At 38.9% G+C, this 19,375-nt stretch overlaps 1 long non-coding RNA gene and 1 pseudogene across 2 annotated transcripts; one reads left to right on the top strand and one right to left on the bottom strand.

Annotated features, from left to right (window-relative positions):
• Positions 1-5,450: 5,450 nt before the first annotated feature.
• On the top strand, positions 5,451-14,675 carry LOC148652314 (deoxyribonuclease-2-alpha-like; annotated as a pseudogene). Its single transcript, XR_015925287.1, has 6 exons — positions 5,451-5,892; positions 6,959-7,055; positions 9,291-9,342; positions 10,464-10,624; positions 11,190-11,381; positions 13,046-14,675. The product of XR_015925287.1 is annotated as a deoxyribonuclease-2-alpha-like (transcript).
• A 1,601-nt stretch (positions 14,676-16,276) lies between these two features.
• On the bottom strand, positions 16,277-18,165 carry LOC148652313 (uncharacterized). The gene is made up of 2 exons (XR_015925077.1): positions 17,930-18,165; positions 16,277-16,643 (listed from the first exon to the last, which is right to left on the bottom strand). It is a non-coding gene; the product is annotated as an uncharacterized LOC148652313 (long non-coding RNA).
• Between the last annotated feature and the right edge of the window lie 1,210 nt (positions 18,166-19,375).

Here is a 19,375-nt window from a genome sequence, read left to right as displayed (position 1 = left end):
GACAATGAACATATTCTAGCCCTAAATGAATTAATAGCAAATATGGTTTACATAAAAGACATTTTTCCAAGAAAGTTTAGCCTTTGTCACTAATGAAACCACTAAATAAAGACATAAATATAGAAATCTTAAGATTTTTAAAATACATGACTTTGCTAAACTTATTTAAAAATAAAAACGATTACAAAGGCCAGCGGAGAGAGACAACAGGGGAGGGATGTTGGTTTTACATAAGGGGCGGGGCTATGGAAATTAGGTCTGTTTGGGAATGTGGAGTTACATGTTCTGGCTGTTTGTGAATTATCGTTATTGAGTATAGAGTGTTGATGTATTGATTTTGTGTAATGCTGTATGTTGAAAATTGGATTTTGAGGAGGGTTTAGTTTTGCATAAGGGGCAGGCTATGCTAATTGTAGGAATTTGAGAGAGTTTTTGGTTTGTATTACAAATAATTCGTACTAGATATTGAGATTTGTTGTTGTTTTGTTGAGATTTAACTCCGCAAATCTGAGTTCGTGTCCGTCCTATCTGAGCCCGAAAGTATTACAATATGTATCTTTATAGCAGGTGGTGTACAGCTTTTTAGTATAGATTACACTTTTCTAAAATGTATTTAAAAAATAAAATGATTAAAATCTAATCTTTCCACGTTTGATCCCAAGAAAAATAAATCTAAACGGAGAGAAAGCTATGCTGAAAGTTTATTAAGATACTTAGAAGACAAAGATATCAATTTATGTTGCACTTGTCTGATTGTGAATAAAAAAACACATAAATTTAAACCCTCGTTTGCGATTTAAATCAGTATAAATGTTTATATTGTAACGCATAGGTGACTATTCATTGTTTATTAAAATGACTTAAATTCGATCATGTTGTGATATTTAGAAATATAAAAGTCAATTAATTGTCCATAATATTGCTATTCTATTTTTTCAAAGAAATGTCGCAATACACGAATATAATCATATCGTTACATCAGAAATTGAGAACAGTTCTTCTGAGGAACTGAAAAGAGACTCCCATCTTGAAAACAGTTCTGAAATCAAACCACTCAGTGTCCCTGTAGAACCGTTGAATATTGAACCGGTTTCCTCAGTTGGGCTCCAGGAAATGTCTATGGCTAAATCAACAGAATCACTTAATATGACTTTAGTGTGTACTGAAACTGTGGAAAACATCATAACACAGCTGCTATTGCAGATATACCCTACTTTGATAAAAGAGGAAACTTCTACAGAAATCCCAGGGAAGATGTCTGTGTCTTTGCTGAGTCAGATAGCTGTGGACCTCTTTGACAGTGTGTTGCAGGACTTGTCCGAAAACCAGGAGATAACAGTTGTGAAACAGGATAATGATGTGTTTCATGAACCACACAAGATTCAGCAGGTTGCTAGCTCTGTTCACAATGAATTGCTGTGCCAAACTGGATCCCAACAGGTTCTACAGAAAGCTGTAGCCACCAGAAATGAGACAGTGGTCAAAACCATAATCAGTTCTATGGTGACCAACATTTCCAAGCTGACACATTCAGCTTCCCGATGTTCATCCCTTTCACCAGAGACCAGTATTAGCAGAGAAGCAAGTGAGATCGTTGATGAGGTGAGGGGTGATACTAACATAACTAGTGAGCACAACAAAGAGGCAATACCCAGTCCTCAGTTTTCTGAAGTTTCTCTTGTTTCTTCTGAAATAGTACATGGAATCACACATAATCTGCTAAAGGAAATTCAGCTAAACTGTTCCAGCCCTGAGTCCAGTACTCCTCAAGCTGCCATTGATATGGAAACCCGGAGCACTGAGCAGCTCATGTGCACCAAAATGGACCAGTTAGAACCTTCACCTGTTATTTGTCGAACAGTCAGAAGTAAAAAACGACAGTCTTCTATGACAAAGTTTCCAAAAGGCTTTTCTCCAACAGTCCCAAGTGGTTTTGAAAACAGTTTCCAGCCAGAAGACACTATGGATAAGCCCTGCTCATCACGTTCCCTAGGAGAAGCTGTTGGTGTGACACCTTGTTAGCTTCTGAGACACGAGAGAAGCCTGGAGATTATCTGGTTCAAAGAGTCCAGGATCTCGAAGGAGTACAGCAGTGTAAGGCTTTAGGGAAGAAAAGCTCCTCGAGGCCAGACTGTATTAAAACACGACTTCTGGAGTCCTCTTAGCATGATGTGGTTGATGAGGTATGACCAACAGTTCCAAACCTGTAAAAATTTCTCTTATGAAAGTAGGATGGACCTGTTCTGTACCTAATTAACAGACATTTGTGTAGAAAGTACTGGAAAATGGAACTTTTATTTTGTAAATATGATGATAGTTATGTTGTGCATTTTCCTTTACAATAAAACTACAAATCCAGATTTGTTTTCCCTAATACTGTGTAACATCTCAGAAATATCCCTACTGTCAGTTCATAGCATACGTTCTAAACTCACGTGTCTGTGGATGTCAGCTTTATCACTTTCTTATTCAATTAGTACAAGAGCAATCAGGTGAGTTAATGCTACTATAGAGAGACTTGCTCAAAGTATTGTCTACATTTCCAAACTGATGTCTGCATCATAAAAAAAACTGAGATGCATTATTTTCTATACATGCAATTGTAAACATTCACATTGGTTTATTATTTTATATTTCATTGTCTGCCTTTATTCCAGTGTTAACGTCAGTGCTAAAAACATATACACACCCCATAATCCTTATCTTCTTTTCAGTAAGAGAAGTGTTACTTGTTTTGATTTACACTGAACAATCACTGAACTGTAACTTTTTGTTTTTTTGTGACAGGAGTTGCCCGGACACTCATCTTGGTATGTGTACAATCCCAGCCTTAATAAGGACAAAAATCTCAGTCCAGCCCAAAGCAAGAGTGGTCTGCGCATTGACATAGCAAAACATTACAGGACCCCAATGCAACTGACCAAAACTCTAAGAGCGAAGGGCTTCTCTCGCACAGCAACATCCCCTTTGCAGTTAATATGCCGGATGAAGATGTGAATGTGAGCCAGAAAGTCAAGAAACATCCTTTGAAAAAGTTTGGCTCCATGATAAAGCATAAGATCATGGGTAATAGGTCAAAAGACGTCAGAATTCAGAATGAAACAAATCCATCTTTGGAAAAGTTAAGAGCCCAGGGAACATCCAGTGGACGTGGGAGCTGTGAAAGCTTTGGACCATTTAAAGTGCCTGATGAGTACAACAAGCCTCAAAAACACAAGGTATGGATTAGTTACCCAAACTTTAATTATTAATTTGGACATTGTATTTTTAATATTAGCACTACAGAAATTATTTGAATAGAATGCTCATTTGTACATCAAATAACATTCTAGAAGACATTCCTATTAATTGCAATCAACAAGAATAGCAACTGCTACTGTATGGTGGCCAATGCTGAATGTTCTGTATGAATAATGACTACAAATTTATCAAGATCAATACAGTACGTAACAGTTCAAGTATAATAGCTGTGGAAGAAATATTCCTAAATTGTTTTCTTTGTGTGCTCATAGTTCTTCAAAAAAAGTTTTTAGTTTGGACAGATTCAGTAGGAATAAGCCTCAGAACACTCCATATGGTGAGTATTTAGTTTGTGACTTGGATTTTATTTTGTGTAGCACATTAGTGACAAGTGTGGTTCAGAATTAGACATTGGATGGAATTTATGTAGAATGGGGGAATTCATCCTAAATTTAGAATCCTTTAAAAAACAAACTGATTTGTATACAAATTGGCCTTGGTGTTCTGCAAACGTCAAGTTTTATTGACTCTGCTACCTCCATAGGAATGGTGAGGCAGAACTCTAAACTCCACTCTGATCAAGTGGTTACCTGTGCACCTCTACTCTTACCTGATCTCTCTTCTTCTAAATAGTCCATTGTCCAGTGCATCAATCTTTGGCAGTCCTCTTCAACAGTACTCTATTTTCTCCATTTTCAGTGCCCTCCCTCATTCCCTTCTACAGTATCTCTCGGTATAGTAAATATGACTAAATGTGACTTATATGATAGATATAAGATTTAAGCTAATACGTCTTCCTTCTTTTACAAGTAAAGTTATGAAAACCACTTTAGAACTAAACAACAGGATCGCTCATATGAAAATAAGACCCTAGCAGTAGTCAATATGGTTTTAGAAAAGGTCATTCTTCCTTTACCATCTTGTTAAAATTCTTCAAACAAGTCACAGCAGTAAACACACACAGAACGTACAAAATGATATGATTAGATTTTAAAGATGCTTTTGATAATGTTCTTCTTAAATTAAAGGCAATAGGCATTTAGGGAAATTCATGTATTGAACTGGTTAAGGGACAGGTAATAGTACAGATCAGGGGTGAATAGTCCAATAGAAGATGACAGGAATAATAGTTATGAATGTGATTGAAACGACTGAAAAACAGTTGTCTAATAGCCAAATTACCACACACCTTTAATCAAATAGCTTCTTATTGAATAAACCTGACATTCAGATGCCTCTGGGTAGAACTGTATCCAAAGTCTATCTGACCTGCTGCCATGGAATAAAGAAACTCGAACAGTGACATGTCAAACCACTCTGTGTTTCCAGGGATCCCTGTAATTCCAAATTCAGGAAGATGCCAAAAAAAACATCTTTGCTGTCGAAGATGTCGACTGCTTTATCCAGAGCCTTCCTGTAATAATCCATCTGCCATCATCAAACATGTTTAACATGGAGGGGAAACTCCTTGCAATGAAAACTCAAAAAAGGAGTTCTAATGATGGGAACCTCATTTGCCTAGCTGATCTACTGTTTCTGAAATAAAAATAATCGCATTCATGTTTTTGTATAATGTTGAGTTATTCAAATAGGTGAGCACACTACCACATGCATGACCAGACACTTTTCAACTAAATCACAAAATGGTTTGTTAGTTGTCTGTAAATATCTTATTGGTGTACTATACCATTAAAAAAATAAAACAGTCTTGGCCTTCATAATTCTATTCATAGTTATAGCAAGACCTGATTTACTGTAAGTATTCAAAATCCTCAAAGCTACTGACCTACAGTAGTGCACTTCATAAGATTTAGTAGTGCAGCACGAACTAGGGGAAACTATTTGGATTTAAAAAATATAAGAGGTTTAAATAATCTACCAAACAGGGAAATGCATATTTTTATTCAAAGGGTTTGGGGCCTGGAACAAACATCCCAACTGTGATGTGGACGCCAATATCCTGACCTCCTTGAGGAAAGGGTTAGACTAGATACATGAATGAATTGGCTACTGAAAAACCAGGCAAGCCAGATGAACTATCAACGTTCTACTGTGCACCAACAAGTGCACCTAATGAACTTTCGTGTGATTGGCAAGTTGCAATGCCTCACTGCACAAGCTGTATTGCCGGTCAGAGGGCTTAAAACAAATTGGCAATTTATCTACTCTGTGTTTTTGGTTTCCCTTCGGACCGCTTAGGGGAGCGAACAGTTAACGGACCGCGGTGAGCAACAAGTCCCGAAACGGTTAGCCAGCATCTTGATACTGTCTGCAGGAGAGAGTAATTTTAATATAATTTGTGTTCCTGGAGATCGATTTAGATTATTCGGGAAATACAAACCACGATCATAACATTTATATTTATAGACATACTCCAATATGGCGTCTCGCTCTCCATTGTCTTCCCCCGACTCTGCTACGGGTTCAGGTACCGACCCGGCTCGGCCAGACACAGGAGAGCCGCTCGGTGGGTCAGATTCGGATTCAGACTTGGGTCTCGGGGAGGAAGGTTGCGGTGCTGGTGACCTGGGGTATCGCCTGGAAGAGACGGAGCTCGAAGCCGAGTTTGAAGCGGCAGCTGAGCGGCTCCGTGGACTGGTGCAGACAGCGAGCAGAGAACAGCTGCTTTACCTGTACGCCAGGTATAAACAGGTAAAGCGACCCCAAACCTTTGGCAACTCTTTAATAAACTGAAGCAAAGACGTGTTTGATGTGTTTTCGGGCTCAAGATCAATTAGTTTGAAACCTTAAAAATGTGCACTCAGCATGTGCATAATCAGCTGCTGTCATGTAGTTGGTGACCTTCGTGTTTATAAAGTACTGAGTACGTTTGGATGAAGAAACCACTAGCAATATTTTCTAGTTCCCCAAGGGATCGTTTTAACTGACGAATGTTGAATAGAAGTGTACAAAACGACTTTTCTGCTACTCTCCAAACATTTTGTATTACTGACAAACCTACTGGCCACGTATACTGAGTTATATACATTATTTATATGCAAAATTTAGAAATAAGCAGTTGGCATAAATGAACAGGGTAATAAAATATATATCAATATATATATATATCATATCTAGCACATTTAAAAAATAAATTGAATCATTTTCCACACAGTGAGCATATTGCCACTGTGAATTTAAAATAGGAATACAGTTAAATTCCAGTGGATTTGCTGTTTGAAACAGCCATTGTTATCCTGTGTTCACATGATGACTAGCTAATCATATTCTTAAAGTTTGCTTCTTCTCATTGATACCTTTTCAGTTGTTGAATATGTATTCCTTTTAGAAAGCGATAGCTAAAGTATTGTGCACAAACTCATTTTAAGTTACACAAGGCAAGAGACAAATCTGTGCGACTCCACAAACCCACACTAAATATAGGTTTCAGTGTTGTCCAGAAAAAAAGAAAGGTAAATGTGTGAACTTTCACAGATATTGTAAGAAACCCAACAGACCAGGGAGTGTAAGTAGGATTTCAGTTGTTAAAGGGTAAATAACATCCTAGGCAAGTAAGATCTGTCAGTCAACTTATGGGATAGACTATGACTAAATTACATACCCGAGAAGCTGAGTTCTAGCATTCACAGTCTCCTTGCCGAACTGTATTAAAAATAAAAAACAAAACATTTGCCCTACTGAAAAGCGGTTAAGAGTTTCTACCAGCTGGGCTCTGTAAGGCTGCTGATGGGTTACACATTGTGCTGTGATGCTGCAGGCAGGCCTGGAAGCAGCTTGGGGACATGAGCAAAGAACAGGCCATGCAGGAGTATGTAGCGTGTGTGCATTCGCTGGACCCAGAAGGAGGCCAGAAGGTAGGGACTTCTGACTCAATTTCACTTAAACCTGCTATTTGTTTGGTGTCAGCTTTTGGGCGCCAGGATGATGTCATGCATTGAGAGGGCGAACTGTCTCTGGGACAAGCTGTCAGATTTGTTCTAGAGATAAACCTGTTCCTGGGATTCCTACAGTACAAGAGACAGTTTCACATGATTCATCAGTAAACTACTAGCTACTAGCAACCTAATGAATACGGTCACTTGAGCAGCCCACTTGTGTCTGTAACCTCTCTTGCGTTTTTCAGTTCTTGGCAGTTTGTATACTGAAGTAATTCTGGCAGTAATTTGTAACATTAACCTCTCTCAACACAGCACCGTCATCTTACCTAAACAAAACATGAATATTAATGATCAGAAACTAAGGCCCACTTTAAAAATCACAAATATGCTCCTTAAAAAAATCACAGAATCGGGTTCCAGATAGCTGCATGTTTTGCTTACTCAAAGAGCAAAAGGTCTGTTTTCTACCAAATGTTACCAAAAACATCCCTGCCCACTTGCAGCTGACAGGACTTGGCTGTTTCCCCATATATACTGTATGCCATATACAGTGCCTTGCGAAAGTATTCGGCCCCCTTGAACTTTTCAACCTTTTGCCACATTTCAGGCTTCAAACATAAAGATATAAATTTTTTATTTTATGTGAAGAATCACCAACAAGTGGGACACAATTGTGAAGTGGAACGAAATCTATTGGATTTTTGAAACTTTTTTAACTAATAAAAAAATGAAAAGTGGGGCGTGCAAAATTATTCGGCCCCCTTGCGTTAATACTTTGTAGAGCCACCTTTTGCTGCGATTACAGCTGCAAGTCGCTTGGGGTATGTCTCTATCAGTTTTGCACATCGAGAGACTGAAATTCTTGCCCATTCTTCCTTGCAAAACAGCTCGAGCTCAGTGAGGTTGGATGGAGAGCGTTTGTGAACAGCAGTTTTCAGCTCTTTCCACAGATTCTCGATTGGATTCAGGTCTGGACTTTGACTTGGCCATTCAAACACCTGGATACGTTTATTTGTGAACCATTCCTTTGTAGATTTTGCTGTATGTTTGGGATCATTGTCTTGTTGGAAGATAAATCTCCGTCCCAGTTTCAGGTCTTTTGCAGACTCCAACAGGTTTTCATCCAGAATGGTCCTGTATTTGGCTGCATCCATCTTCCCCTCAATTTTAACCATCTTCCCTGTCCCTGCTGAAGAAAAGCAGGCCCAAACCATGATGCTGCCACCACCATGTTTGACAGTGGGGATGGTGTGTTGAGGGTGATGAGCTGTGTTGCTTTTACGCCAAACATATCGTTTTGCATTGTGGCCAAAAAGTTCGATTTTGGTTTCATCTGACCAGAGCACCTTCTTCCACATGTTTGGGGTGTCTCCCAGGTGGCTTGTGGCAAACTTTAGACGAGACTTTTTATGGATATCTTTGAGAAATGGCTTTCTTCTTGCCACTCTTCCATAAAGGCCAGATTTGTGCAGTGTAAGACTGATTGTTGTCCTATGGACAGACTCTCCCACCTCAGCTGTAGTTCTCTGCAGTTCATCCAGAGTGATCATGGGCCTCTTGGCTGCATCTCTGATCAGTCTTCTCCTTGTCTGAGCTGAAAGTTTAGAGGGACGGCCAGGTCTTGGTAGATTTGCAGTGGTCTGATACTCCTTCCATTTCAAGATGATCGCTTGCACAGTGCTCCTTGGGATGTTTGAAGCTTGGGAAATCGTTTTGTATCCAAATCCAGCTTTAAACTTCTCCACAACAGTATTACGGACCTGCCTGGTGTGTTCCTTGGTCTTCATGATGCTCTCTGCGCTTTCAACAGAACATTGAGACTATCACAGAGCAGGTGCATTTATACAGAGACTTGATTACACACAGGTGGATTCTATTTATCACCATCAGTCATTTAGGACAACATTGGATCATTCAGAGATCCTCGCTGAACTTCTGGAGTGAGTTTGCTGCACTGAAAGTAAAGGGGCCGAATAATTTTGCACGCCCCACTTTTCATTTTTTTATTAGTTAAAAAAGTTTCAAAAATCCAATAGATTTCGTTCCACTTCACAATTGTGTCCCACTTGTTGGTGATTCTTCACATAAAATAAAAAATTTATATCTTTATGTTTGAAGCCTGAAATGTGGCAAAAGGTTGAAAAGTTCAAGGGGGCCGAATACTTTCGCAAGGCACTGTACATTGTCTTTTCGATTTGTTTATTTTCACAGGTTTCTCTCATAATTCAAAAGCCTTTTGTGCAATACAAATACAAACTTTAAGGTAAGTAACATTTTATAATGTACAAGACAGAAGGACACAGAAAATGGGGGGGAAAAAACATCATAGACAGCACAACAAACAATAGAATTGTATCTGTAATACTTGCTGGGTTTGCTTGCTTATTCCTATGATTAAAGCCAAGTGCAATGTTTGCTACATATGCAGGATGTGAATTGTTCATTTTATATATATCTAAAATAAAATATTTTAACATTTACACTATTTCAGGGTAGAACATTTACACGTGTGATTCTGCAGATGTTGTCCAAATCATTGATTCAGTAGAAAACATTTATTTTAGGATTTACTGTGTATGGTCAAGACATGATGGCACGTCCGAAGTATATACTGTGTCTTTAGAATACCAACACCAGCTTTCTGTGTTTTCTGGTTTTAAAACTTGAATCATAAAGCTTTAAAGTATATATTTCCATCTTGTTTTTGTTCATTATTTTTTTTCCCATTTACATTTCTTTGACTGAGGCATCACATAAGCTAAGAACAAATCTGTTGCCTTCAAAGCTTTTTCTCCTGGTGAAAATCACTGAGTTGAAAAACACTTCTGTAAGTCAATATAATACTGATGTTTGTAATAAAAAATTCATCTGCTGGGAAAAACAAAACTAAAGATGCTTGTTGTGGGCTCTATTGAATTGAATTTACAGTAGCCCATTTCTAAATGAATACAGTAAATTAAATTGTTGAGATTAAGAGATAGATGTACATACTTCATGGCCAATTGTCAGTTGAAGAGAAATGAAAACAATTAATAGGATTAAGAATAGTCCTATTTTGGACTGTGGTTTTCAATTCTCTTAATCTGACCTTTGGCCATGAAGTATGTTCAGTTTAATTTGGTTGGACAAAAAAGCCAAAAGTCAGATTAAGAGAACTGAAAACTAGCCCAAAATAGAAGATCTTTTGTTTAGTTTGATCAATTATACAGTTCTTGTTTGATTCTTGAACTTAATTGATTAATTGACTTCGTCAGCTGGAAGCAGGCTTGATAATGGACTCTGTTCAAAAAGAGCAGACTTGTCCTTTAAAAACATTGAAACTGAAAAACCAGACGGATCAAAAACGATAAGAGATTTGAATATATCTTGTGTGACCTTTTTCAGGGATTGTGATGTTAGACAGACAGGAGTGTGGCTGGTTCACAGCACCCCAGAACTTCCAGATGTGAAAAATCATTCTACATCATTCTTGCCCTCCAGTGGGCATGAAAATGCACAGACCTTCTTCTGCGGGACTTACACATACAGCACCTTCAAGGACATAGGTAGGCGTTCACATGTACATACAGCTGTGTGAACCTTTTCTTGAACAAGTTTGGTTGTTGAGCTTTAGTATGTCCATGGCATTGACATCACAGCTGTCTATCACTTTCTGAAAGCCTTTGGTACAATTTTTCCAGCTTTTAAGATTCAAGTATTGGTTATTTGCAGTTCTTGTTCTGGTTTGGAGCACCTTTTCTTTTCCTATTCTAAATTTACCTGTGGGGCAAAAAACAGTCTATTCTGTTATTTTCTGTTGGTGGTTCAATTTCATATGCAAGCTTAATATAACCCTGAGAATAGGTGGACACTAATAGACTTACACCTCATTGTGTATACAGATGAAAATAAATACCAAAATAGCCTTAGACTTTCTAATTAAATCTAAATGATGTGTATTGTGGCTGCTGAAAATGTATGTCAACATTTTAGAACTTGGAGGATAGTTTAACAAGTGAAAATAAATAAAGAAAACTCTCCAGACTAATGGAAAAAGAAAGGGGGCATTTGACCTGGATGTATGAAAATGCCATGCTTACTCTTGGTTATTTTTCATTCTTGTCTCTACAGCTGTGCAACTCCAGTATATCCATGTATACTCTTTTGACTATCACGTCCCCCAAACCTTCCACAGAGACCTTCAGTGTGTGGCTCAGAGAACATGCTATCCCAGGAAAGAGCCTTGGTTTAAGCAGCTGCCCCTGACATCTTTAGCAGGGTAAACTTTCACCAGCTTTGCAAAATGCTCTAGATTTAATGACGGTGAGCACCACTCAAGGCAGAGCTAGAGTCTGTAGAAAAAAAATCAGTAAAGTCTATGGATCACGTTTGTTTCCCAACTGATCGCTTCTTTAGAAACTATTCTCCAATTCAAAATACAGAAACAGTATTGAACAACACAGTTGCCATGATCCATAAACAATCTCTGTGCTTCATTATTGCAGTTTGTTCCTGGGAAGTGAAAATGTCACATCAGCTATTTTTCTCATTTTAGATATTTGGAATCAATAGTTAATTTTTTGCATGCCTCTACATTTTAAAATCACAAATTAATTATCACAGTTCCAGACCTGTACCAGCTTGGAAGAGATGATGAAATGTACTTATTTCTTCAAAATATGTGCTTAACAGCCCCACAGTGATGCTAAGTGTCAGAGTTGGCATAAGTTGTACTAATGATTTTTCTTTCATTGACAACAGTACAAGAGCACTGGTGCCCAGCTGGTCATAGAGGTTGCAGTTATCGGACGCGTTTGAGATCGCTTGGATATCCCAAAGTGTCCAACCCTGTTGGTGTTGGTATTCAGTGAATTATGTATCACTGCTGAAACTTGGACAACAATGTCTGATTTACTCTGAACAAGCACTTATTGAGCCTCTCAGAATCTGAATTTATTTAATTTTTACAAAGTCTAACTCTATTGTATGTTGGCTGTTTCTAGCCAGCAAGACCCACTTTCTCACAAAGATTTTGTGGAACAATATCCAGTTTATTTTTACTCAAAGCCTTTCCCAATTGAAGATGTATTTATATAAAAAAGCATACTTTGTTTTGGTGAAACTTTCTCAATCTGCCACCTGGCAACTGAACTTTCCTACATGTTTCTGCGGTTACACTTTAGATTTAAGGTTTCATAGCATCGCTTTCTTTCAAAAGAGATTTTATGGGATGTTAGTAAAGCATCAATTTATATTCAGTAGTAATTTAGGTTTAGGATTTGTGTCTGAGGTAGTTTGTAGGTGCTTTATTAACATCCTGTAAAGCCCAATTCTTGAACAAATTGATTAATAGAATATTTCAATCTTTTATTTATACAACAATTTAAATCAAATGTTTTTCTCTTGGTATGTTGATTTAAACATAAGAAAGGATAAAAATATAACTTGTGTAGCTTCTTTAGATACTGTACCATTTAATACCTAAGAACACGAGAGGTTACATTTGGCCCATTTAGCTAATTTCTTAGTAGTTAATTCAAGGATCTCATCCTGCTGTTTCTTGAAAGGAACCAGGACTTAAATAACATGTGCAGTTTGTTCCATTAGAAATTGATTAATTGATCCAAGGATCTCATTCTGCTGTTACTTTAAAGGTTATTGGAAACGGTTGTCATTTAAATACATTTAAAAAAAGGTTATGTAGAAAAGGAACAATCCAGTAAGTTTCAAACACTGCCCTTCAAAAGCAATATGTCACACTTCACACTTGATCTACTGTATATTGGTGGTGCTGATTTAAAAAAGAACGTTCTGGGTAGCAACCAATACAGTACAGCATTCAGAGAGGGGGGGAAGAAATACACATTCACTTGTTCTCGGTTCCAGTTTGACGTTTTGGTAGCAAGTGCACTTCCTGTTTTTGGTTGGGTAGAAAGTGTGTCTGGGACAGATTCTTACAGGGAACCTGTGACTCTGTTCCGTTTCAGATCTCTACTCAGGTTTGCTGGTTAACTATTTAGGAGATGACTTCTTTGCCAAAAGCTGGGGGAAGCTTCATCAGCCTCTGCCGTCAAATTGCTCTGTGGCGCACAAGGTGTACAACGTGAAGACTATGCAGCTGCCAGAGGCCAGGCCTTTCAGCATCATGGTGGACCACTCCAAGTGGTGTGTGACGAAGGGTGGGGGTCAGCACTGGACCTGCATCGCGGACACGAACCGAGAGATCGGTCAAACGAGAAGAGGAGGCGGGGCTGTGTGCACAAGCAGGCCTGGAGTGTGGAAGGCCTTCCTCACAGTAGTTGACACATTTGAGGACTGCCAGTAACACGTGGCTGGCAGAAATAGACGAACAAGAAAGGGCTGTTTTCAAAAGATACTGCATAGTTTTTCCAAGTCAAAGCAAATGGTGGTAAGTAATATGTAAGAAAACTCTGCAGTAGCTCAAGTAGGTAGTGCGTCAACACGCGTAGGCCGCAAAGGAGAAGAAAAGAAACGGGAACTGACACCTGAAGAAGACTCTACAGCTGAAATGAATTTTTGAATTAAGTACTGAATATATGGGGGGTGGGGGGGGAGAGTCAAATTATTTTTGCTGAGGCGATATACAAATATTTAAAATCATAAAAGTACATTCTGTTTGTGTTTCTTTAAAGGCTTGTTTGTAATAATGGATGGATATGACCAGCCTTCCATTATTCCTGTGGCCCCATTAGGCAGTTCATATCAAGCACAAAAAAGGACGCTGACGTTATATTGATACTAGTAGTCCTGTTCGGCACATATCTGTGATTTTTGTTTCTGTGGATGCGGGTTTTTTTTTTTACGCAGAAACCACACAATGGATGAATAATATATATATTTTTACTAGCTAAATCAATAACACCACAGACTACGTATTGCGAAACACAAGACAACCTATGCAACAGGTGGATAAGGTTAAATAAAAACAATCACCACATCTTCATATACAGTACAGTTACTACATTATTGATCAACTAGAAGCACTGGATTATATGACTGTTTACTCTGTGGAGCTGTCCACTTCGACTGGCTTTGTAATAGGCCTGTACAGTTTAAAAGAGAGAGTTTATGTTCACATTTTTATAAAGAATAAGGTTACAGTGCCATGCTGGTGTTTCGACCTGGTAAGAATATCTTAATTCTATTAAACCTTCCAGCATTCCTTAATGATTTACTGATTTTTAAGTCAAAGGCCATACACCTAGCTGAAGTTAAAAAATATCTAAGGAACTTAAACCATTATCAAGCTGGCACTTGCAAAAGTAGGCATGTCTCTAATGTTGGGTAGGATTGAGTTTCCCCTTGAAGTCTTGATTTTCTGACCTGCTCAATGCCTATGACCTCACAGTGATGTCACTCACAGTCGTGTTCTTCTCCAGTGGGTGATCTCTCTTTATAAGCTCAAAGCATGTCAAGCGGGGAAAGACTCTCTCTCATGAGTATGTCAGAGGAGTGTGTGCACATTTCCTCATCCTGTTTCAATTGTGTTATTTTACCCTTTGCTAATCCGATAGGTAAATATTAAACCACATATAAGCCATGCCCGGGAATGTAGACAGTGGAAACTGAAAAATAAACTTCACTTGGCACAATTTACCATTCTTCCCATTTAAAAAATGGCTCTTAGTTTTTTAATAAATGCGTCTAAAAATATACCCGTCTCCACACACCTGAAGAAGGCTTCACAGCCAAAACGTCATATTAGTTTATAGCCGTATCTTTAATTTGTAAAAAGCAGTTTTTTAGCAAAAAAATATATGTATTTCTAATATCACACTTAAAGAGGGAGTACAAAATCCATTGAAACAGATGCCCCCAGCCACAATTTAACGGCAGCTGATTGTCAGAGCCACCTGAGAAGTGACAGAGAAAAGCCTAATTTTGCAGGGAAATGGTTGTTCTCTTTGAAAGATTCAATTGAATATATGGTGTGGCATCGCCGGGGGAAATAGGTGTAAAAGAGATTTAACTCACACCACACTGAACCTCTGTGTTCTTCGTCCGTATGTCTCTCCAAATCCGTTCCGCAATCCGTTGCCAGTATCCTTAAGTCCCCAAATGCGTATGTCCACACTTCTCCAGGCCGTATCCAAAACCCATATCCAATAGTCCGTTATTCTGAAATTCCTTCCAGTACACTCCTAAATCTCTCGTTCCTCCAAAACGCTCTCACCTTACCAGCTTCCGCCCGGCTCAGTGCTTCTGTGGCATTTCTATTCCGTTTCCTGACGGAGCTCACCTGTGTCTCATTGTTTCGCCGTATATATCTTTTCCAACAGCGGGTCAGCCAAGTATCCGTGGCGGCCATCTTGCCTAGGTCTATACAGTAGTATAGACAGCGTTTCGTTACGAAAATACCAGTTATAGATGACCCTTCCCCTGGCCCTCTTCCAATGGAATTAATATTCTGTTTGAATGTATCTCATGAATGCTGTTAAATGATAGTACCTCTACCGTATTAACTACATGCTTCAAGACTAACATTGAGCAAATTACATTCTAAAGGCTAAATACTGTATGCAGTACAGTGGGAAATATTGAATTGTTTTAGGAAATATAATTTGTCTTCTATTTACAGTGGTTATCCAGAAATAATAAATGTATATACCATAAATTTACTGTGTTGCCAAAGCTGGACAGTTCCCCCTAGTGGAAATATGTTTGCACCGCTTTCCTTGTGCTACAAGAATATTTGCCAGTATCAAATGATCATAATGCATCTCTTCCAGGCTAAAATAAGCAACAGTAAACACTGGTATTTAACTGGAATATAGTAGCATAAGAAGTGGCACAGTGGTGCTGTCTCAGAGCACTGGGGCCATGAGTTCATCCTCAGACGTGGGGCTTGTATGTTCTACAGGTGTTTGCTTGGGTTGTCTTCAAGTAATTGGCTTTTGTGAAAATTGTCCCTGGTGTGAGTGAATCCTGCCTCTGGCTCTCCTGCAACCCTGTATTGGATAATGCAGTTAGAAAATGGATGGATTCAAGCCTTCATTACCTTTATAGAATTATTTCCTTTTACCACTAGTTTTAGTACTGGAAACCACTGCAATTTTAAGTCATATCCATTCAGCTATGAACTATTTTACCTTTTGTATACCCTCCTGAAACAGTGCTGCTGCGCATTCCATGCAAAAAACACTACATCCATTCGGTTACCAGAAAGGATCATTAAAACACTAAAGAAAACATACTCATTAAGCACAATTTGAGACTTTACATCTCATTTAATATGGAGACCATAGACTGACACTGACTCAATACATCCAGTGAAAGTGGGTCAAGCTTTTAGAGACAACCTGTAGAGTCTCACTGTCAGTCTCCGAGTCTGCAGAATGATTAAGATGCACAGTCTCTGGGGTGGGAATTCTTTCTTCTTGGCTTATTTGCCGATAAGGGAGAGTTGACACATTCAAGAACACCATCCACAATTCAGAGGCAAGGTGATTAGGAGACTCTCCTCCGGCTCCTCTTTTCATCATACAGGGAGATGGCTGGGAGCAGCACTCTGATAATGGGCACTGCCACCCACGCCACCATGTCATTCAGTTCTTCCATCGTTATCTGTTTTAAAGCAACAACAAATGTAGGTTAACCAAGGAGGACTAACATTGTCTTTTATTGCTTTTAACAGGGTGTCAGCTGAGCATTAGACAGGATTCATCCATTCTCCCAGCAAACAGTGATAGGCTGATTTCTTTTAAGGTCTTATTTTTCCCCGACTTCTCCTTGGAATACGTCATATTCTATTCTCATTTTTCCACAGCCTAGAAGCCTATTCTGGACTTTTCTTCCATTTGCTTTCCCTTCTTACCTCTCTCCCAAAACCAAAGCATTGTGCATTTTAATACACTGTATTACAATTAAAACACAAGACGAAAGATTCTTATAAATGTAGCCTGGCAAAGAATAATTAGCACAGGACACATTTTGGGTTCTTTATTTCTAGGCGACTATGTGGTCTGATATGTTCCTGGTTTAAAAAAAATAAAAAAAGACATAACGATATTCCTATATACACAAAATACGGCAGTGGTTCACGCAGCGCGTTCAGAAATAAGCCGCTCACCTCTCAGCCCTCACCGAGAACTACATTACGATAATTAGTACGATACCTACAATTGCGAACACTTAAACGGTGCTAAACATAAGTCCCTGTAAAGAATGAAGGAAGAGAAAATACAAGGAGCATGTGAAACCCATTACTAACAAACCAATAAACAGATATCCCCAGCCCGAGTAGTTGCCTAAATACTCTACTGCTTCAGTGTACTCCGTTAAAATCCAATATCCGTCTTGCTAATCTTGTCTCAATCCTATGAAATACCCCTCTATACTCATTTAGGGAAATGACACCGTATTTACCGTTACGACTCTGTAGAAGTTACGGGTTCTTTTTAACGGTAACTCACTGCTTCTTAGTCCCTACTGCCCATGCGCAGAACGCTGGACTCAACCGTCAGGAACCGCCATCTAGTGGATTTGGAATAACTCCGCTATTCACCACTGGGTCACAAAATAGCTACAAATTGGTTTCTGGTACTAAATCCGTGTTTCGAAAATCATACTGCTTGGGGCACATTGCATTCTCTTCTTCTGAAGAGATACCAAGGGTTTTGAGTCCCAGCTGGGTTTCTTCACAAGTCTTTTTCATAGGAACCCAATTCCAACAAATTACATACAGTAATTTCTGATTTTCTCGGGCAATGCAATAGATGCTATTAATGGAATACAAGTACATTTTAAAAGACAACCTTAGATAATGTGACAATCAGTGCACTTTTCAGTCCTTCAGATATCCCTTGTGGTGTCTCCGGGGGAAAGTTTATGCAAATGAGAGAAGTACTCACACCACACTTTTCTTTCCTGAGTTTCGTGGCGTTTCTTCCTCCAACTATCTTCCAAATCCAGTCCGTAATCCGCTCTCTTAATCCTGTTCCGATCCGAGTTCCAAAAGTCCGTAATAAACCCAATCCATAAACCATAAACCATAAACCATAAACCATAAACCATAAACCTTTTCTCCCTTCAGTAGTCCGTTATTCCTTAGTCCGACCTTTCACATAAACCTCTTTCCTCTCTATCTTTCTCCCTGTTCACTGCCTCCGGGGCACTTATATTTCGGCTCAGCTGTGTCTCATTGTTTCTCAGGGTAGACCCTTTCCATATACGGGTCAGCTTATTCTTTTTGGCAGCCATTTTGCTCAGGTCCATATCTAGTATTTTAACTAGGTCATTCTGAAAATACCTGTTATGAATGACCCTTCCCCTGGTCATCTTACACCCTTTACTTGGCTGGCCTGTAATGTGGGTGTTATATTCTATGATTTTCTTCTTGTTTTATTTATTACCTTGTCCAGTAGGTGGCAGAATTAGTACAGTAAGGGACTAGGCTTAAGGAGCAATATTTTTTAATCAAGCTGACATCTTCCTCTAAAATATGTTTTTTATTCGGTAGTGGTATGAAAAACACAACCTGAAAATATAGTAATGAAAATGAAAAGTCAAGCTTGTGCAACCAGGTGATGTGCAGCTGGGCACGGGAATCGGGAACAGCGCCTCGTGCGGGCTGGTAGACCCTCGCTTCCAGCCTGCTGTCCGCCTGACTTTCTCTCCCATGGTTCTTTCTAATCTGTTAGGTAAGATCTGAAGTAATAAGGCTTTTTTAAAAGGTCTGTAAATTTATGTTTACTGATGTCATAGTTTCGGTTTAAGGTTTACTCGTTTATATTTGTTTTAAGAGTATCAAAAGTGTATTCGGGCTCTGCGGGTTCTCAGAGACGAAATTGAACTTCGTTAGCTAACTGTGTTAAGTCGCTAGATGAAAACTGTCTGTGTGTTGTGAGTTAATTTCTTAGTGAGTTGAGTTGTTATGTTGTGTCGCGTTTAAATGGTGTTATAGTAAACAGGGGAAAACAACATGTACGAGGGTAGGAGTCAGACTCTTGCTACCAGCCTGCTGTAAACCTGACTTGTACGTATTTCTGGAAACGCTCCCTTATTTTCTTCTATTTTTTAGAAAATAAACTTTAAAAAAGGGAGCCGTGTATGAGTTCCTCTTGCGCACGCCGGTGAGTGCACAAGATCAACGGTAAAGCTGCCAGAACTGAGAGGGACCCGCTAGAGGTCACCACAGCCAGGCAGAATAGGGACTGTGACGTAAACTTGAGTAGTGCGTTATGGGAGTTGTAGTTCATAAAGCCAACGCTATGTCCGTGAGCAACTATAGCCAGTTCTAAAAGCCGGCTCCCCTTAAGTAAGGATTACACTTGCATTCCAGGCTTTTCTATGGAAGC

Source organism: Lepisosteus platostomus, chromosome 11, assembly GCF_059453375.1.
Source record: "Lepisosteus platostomus isolate fLepPlt1 chromosome 11, fLepPlt1.hap1, whole genome shotgun sequence".
Taxonomy (NCBI): Eukaryota; Metazoa; Chordata; class Actinopteri; order Semionotiformes; family Lepisosteidae; genus Lepisosteus; species Lepisosteus platostomus.
This window is presented reverse-complemented; position numbering and strand designations above follow the sequence as displayed.